The sequence below is a fragment of the Hyaena hyaena genome, unplaced genomic scaffold (genome assembly GCF_003009895.1).
Source record: "Hyaena hyaena isolate Hyena2069 unplaced genomic scaffold, ASM300989v1 scaffold_736, whole genome shotgun sequence".
In the NCBI taxonomy this organism is placed as follows: domain Eukaryota; kingdom Metazoa; phylum Chordata; class Mammalia; order Carnivora; family Hyaenidae; genus Hyaena; species Hyaena hyaena.
In genome coordinates, this window is record NW_024081372.1 from 128,679 (window position 1) to 133,821 (window position 5,143).

General features: G+C 38.4%; 1 pseudogene; it reads right to left on the reverse strand.

Moving 5' to 3' along the window:
* Nucleotides 1-617: 617 nt before the first annotated feature.
* LOC120220941 lies at nucleotides 618-731 on the reverse strand (annotated as a pseudogene).
* Between the last annotated feature and the right edge of the window lie 4,412 nt (nucleotides 732-5,143).

The following is a 5,143-nucleotide window of genomic DNA, read 5'->3' on the forward strand; positions in this document are numbered from 1 at the left end:
ATAGGAGTAGAATTCCAACCACAGGAAAAATGAATCTTTTATAATGGACAGTAAACCTGACTGACACGTGCCCAAAAGGGAAACAATGTCTTGGTTGTACTGAACAATAAGCATGCAGGACCCACAGAGAGTTGTCTTCTAATTTACCTTTTGATTCAACACTGTTTTGACTTCTGGAAAAATTTCCTATGAGTACACCACTCTGTCAGTTGCATTGATCAATAAGACTCATAGAGATTAGGACTAAATCTGTTAAATTTGTCTCAATATATATTTAGTTATGGTTACTATCAATAGGATTCTGAGCAGCAAGATAAGGCAATATTCAGTATTAACATCAAGTGTTCCAAACCCAATCATCTGAGCAAATCTTATAAACCATCTGGATCCACCTTAGAAATATAGGTGTATTTCTCCTGAAGTTTCCACATTGATCTTTTCATCTGGCTCAAGGCAGTAATCCAGGTACTGTAGGATATATTAGCGATCACACAGATTCTACCTTGAAAATTTATGGCCTATATCATCTATAACAAGCCTGCCCATTGAGTTATGGCTAACCTGAATACACTCCAGGACTTAGGTGATATCTTTGATCATCTCAGCTAATATCAAAGAGAAGTTTTGTATGACCTTTCCTTCATGAATTTGTGTGTCATTCTTGTGTAGGCACCATGCTAATCTTCTCTGTATCATTCCAATTTTAGTATATGTGCTTCTGAAACAAGCATTTATATCACCTTCTCTAATACAATTGTCTAATTCTAGTTTTTCCTACAATGACTTATATAGTAGGGAAAACTATGACATTGGTATAAGTAGCAAATCAGTCACCCCTCTAGGAAGACTCCCCAGGCAACTAATTGTAGCTCATTTTGGAGACACAGTGCAGTCATTTAAGGGTTACATTACCTACTGGGAGCATTTTTTAACTTGGAGAATTCTTATGATCACTTCTAAGAGGACAATCATCATTTTAGGGGAGAGAAATAGGTAATACTTGGCTCCCACACAAGACTCATAATCCCAAAAGTATTCTTGATATACCTAAAAGGATAGAGCCATTTACAATTTTTGGAGTTCCTAAAGTGGAATCTATATGATCGAGGATCACAAGTTGACATTGCTCCGGTGTGGTCTCCTAGCCACCTGGTAGGTCTTAGGCTTCTCAATTCAGTTTGAATAATTCAGTCTAGTCATTGTTTTTGAAGGTAATTTTTGGGGACAGTTACTCCACTCTGTCTTATCTACACCATCAGCCAGGTAGATAACCTTCATCCACTCCAGAGAATCCCTCTGCTACAGCAGTTGGAATATGGATGAAGCAGATAACTAAAAGTGTTTACAAGAATTGTACTGGGAAGTATAGGGACTTGGATTATCACCTTCTTTTTTGATAGACTTTTTGGTAATTTTAAGATGAATGGCAATCAAATGGTGGCCAGAGCTGCCTTATAGGAAATTATAGACTCAGAAATCAATTAAACTTAAGTGCTTCTTAGTTCAGGAAAGACACATAAGAGGATTTTTCTTGAAGAAGGTTCTATGAGTGGTCTATAAAAAAGAAATATTAATGTTCCTTTACCATACACGTTTCCAAGGGTCTAAGGTGATCTTGCCCAGGTGCCCACTTGTTGCTCTTCCTCCAGTGCCATCAAATACATGTGTCCCATTACAGCAGCTATAACTTTACTTTTTCTCAGTCATCCCCTCCTGACATTCACAGTTTTCATTTTGAAAGAGCAGGTACAAAAGTTATAAGAACAATTTAATTAAAATTATAAAGCTCTATTATTTCCTTTACTTTGGCCAATATGGGCTACTGTAGGGGAACTTAACAAGAAAGGTACTCAACCAAGTGGTCATTATCTTTATAATGTAACTATGCCACTCTTCTAAAATAATCTAGGTGCTTGAATAAGAATTAAACAGAGGTCATATAAACCAAGATATCCCAGAGTTGATATTAGGGAAAAGCAACAAGTACCAAGTTCAATAATGGTCAGGGCAGAATTCCAAAATCTGTATCTATCTGTATCATCTATGTCTATATCCATATCCATATCCTTATCTATATCTATACTATCTATCTAATTTCTATCCATCATCTATCTATCTATCTATCTATCTATCTATCTATCTATCTATCATCATCTATCGATCATCTATCTATCTTATCACTTTATCCTTTTTGGAAGAAGTGACTGAAAAGAGATGACCCGTTTCTAAGGACAGCTTTATTTAGTGGCAAACTGATATACTAAGGTGTGTAGATGAGGAAGAGTTGAGGAAGATATATCCAGAAACCTTTTTAAGTCAATTTCTGAGGCTATTCCAATGTTCTACAATACCAGATACATGTGGTTGTTACGTAGTATAGGAATTCCATTGAATAGCTTGATTATTAGCTTATTGTCATGTGACTTTTAGATAAAAGGCCCACCAGTATAAGTCTGCAAACGGTCTGTAAAGCTGAACACATGACATAGACTAGTTTAAAGAGCCGGTGTAATGTGTAGGACTATGCTGATCAGACATGGAACAGCAACACTGTAATCTGAAAAATTGTCAAGAGCTGTGAGCCATTGCTGATCCCCCTGAGAGGGATCCATAGTTTGGTTTAGTCAGCATGCTCTGAGCAGGTGAGTGAAACACTCAATTTGTTGTGGCTTCTCCTACCACAGGACAAACACATCCACTTATGGTAAGATGAATATGTCTGGTGTGCAGTGAGAGACTGAGGATTATAAAATTATGGTCCTTGGGACACCTGGGTAGCACAGTCGGTTAAGTGTCTGACTTCAGCTCAGGTCATGATCTCACTGTTAGTGAGTCTGAGCTCTGCATCGAGCTCTGTGCTGACAGCTCGGACCCTCGACCCTGCTTCAGATTCTGTCACTCCCTCTCTCTTTGTTACTCCCTTGCTCCCTCTCTGTCTCTCTCTCAAAAAATAAAAATAAACATTAAAAACTTTTAAACTTATGGCCCTTTACTTTGTGCTCAATCGATGGTAATGGATATGTTGCCATATCTGGTAGGAGGTGAATCTAGACAAGAACAGGGGCACTCTAGACAGTGAAACAGACTGATTCCACTTGGTCTCATCAAAGAACAGATCCTCACTGATCACGGTAAGCATCTGCTTGATTGACCCAGATGGTTCAATAAGCAATATGACTTGTTTCCACAGTTTGTGATCCTAAATAGAGATGTCTCTAATCTGCCAGTCTGTAGTTCACCAGGTGGCAGAATAAATAATCTAGACTACTGGCAACAGCTTGAGAGGCAGTAAACATAAAATGAGTTTCATCAAGCAGAGTATAAAGTTTACTGAATTGAACAATTATGTCCATGTTTAGTTCTGCGTAGCTGGTGTTGATGTTGTACAGCTGTATCAGTCCAGTGGATACTATCAAGTGTCGGTTTAGATGAAATATCAGTGAACCAGGTCTAGCCATTTAGGGCAACCTCTGTGAATCAAGGATCCTATTGGATCCAAGAATCCAAAGCCAACAGGTTTGTTTCAATAGGTGGAGAGGAGAATAAATGTTTCTCCAAAGGGATGATAACCATTTTTCTTTTCACGTAAAGAAGTTATAGGGGCCAGGCCAGCACCATTCTTAAATATACCATTTCTGCTTGACAAGTGAGGATTATTAAACTCTTCTTTGTTAGCCATTGTTATTCATTGAATCTGAGTCAACCCAACCCCAAATGGTAATATGAGGCTGGAAAGTCACAAAGCCTTAAAGGATGGGGTGTGTAGTTTTATATAGAGTCTTACAGAAAGCTGATTGCTGCTTTTCAAAAGGGGTATAACTGGTAACTGTGTCATGGAGGCAACAAACTCAAAACATCAAAGAACACCTCTGAATGTAGGATGCCTACCTTTGCCAGAGACTCCAAACAGCAAAACTATCAGTCAGAGAGACTTGCAGCTTAAAGAGGATAGTAGTTTAGAGAACATGGAAAGCTCATTGGATAGCTTCCAGCACACATTTTTGGTCTGGACCCCATTCAAAGGATGCTTATTTGTGAACTAGCCAACATAATGTTCCAAGTAGAATGCCCACTTGCTTCAAATACCCAAAGAGTTCAATAAATTGTTGGATCTCACTTTGGGGAATAACAAAGTGACAGTAGTTTTTCCTTAACTGCTGGAGGTTTGAGAGTTTTTACATAAACTCACATAGGCCTGAGATACTCCTTGGCTGGCAGCCCTCTAAATTATGTTGGGATTTATCAGCCACTGTTGTTGGTAGAAATATAATAAAATTGCAGTCAAGGCCATTGAAACCAAGGCTTCTGACTTGCCAACCCCCAAGTCATTGTTTTAGTGAAAACTTCAGACATTAGAAAGTAGAAGCATTAGTGTTATCCTGGCCCAACTCCTGGTAGCAAATGGCAGGGAGACTTACGTACTCCTGGAGGAATACTGCAAATGTATATTGAAGGCCTTACTACATGAAGACACATTGGTCTTGGTCCTTGGGTACCAGTGGGATGGAAAAGAAGGTACTGGCCTTGTTCAACACAACACACCAAGTGCTAACATTCTGTGTAATGGATTCATTCTCTGAACTAAAGCAACAACTGAATCTAGCTAGCAATAATCTATAGAAAATCTTTATCTCCTATTATCATTTTTCATTGGCCATAAGGTTGTTGTGTTAATTGCAACTTACTCTTGCTACCTTTAAGATTTAACCAAAGCTGTGATTTCTATTTGTTCTCCTTAGATTCTATATTGTTTCTGCTGGACCTCTCTGAGTTGGACAGGCAGACACACTAAGAAGTGCTTTACATGGGCCACTAACAATTTTCTATATGTAACACATCCTGTTTGGGAGAATCCACTCTGGATTTTATATGTGTTCACAGCACACACATTAAATAAAACATTAATATACATTACTGTGCATTCAGCAGTAGAAATCCTGATAGTATGTTGAATTGCCTCAAAGAGCCCCATCTACAAAAATTTATTCGCTCTCCTTTCCCCAGTGTGTACCTAGTCTGGATACCCTACACCTACAGAACCAGAGAGGACTGGGAGTTATATAAGTTTGAGTTTCTTTATTTTTACAAAGTTGCTAGCTTACCTAGTTGGGCACATATGGCCTTTAGTTCTACTTGGGTTTCA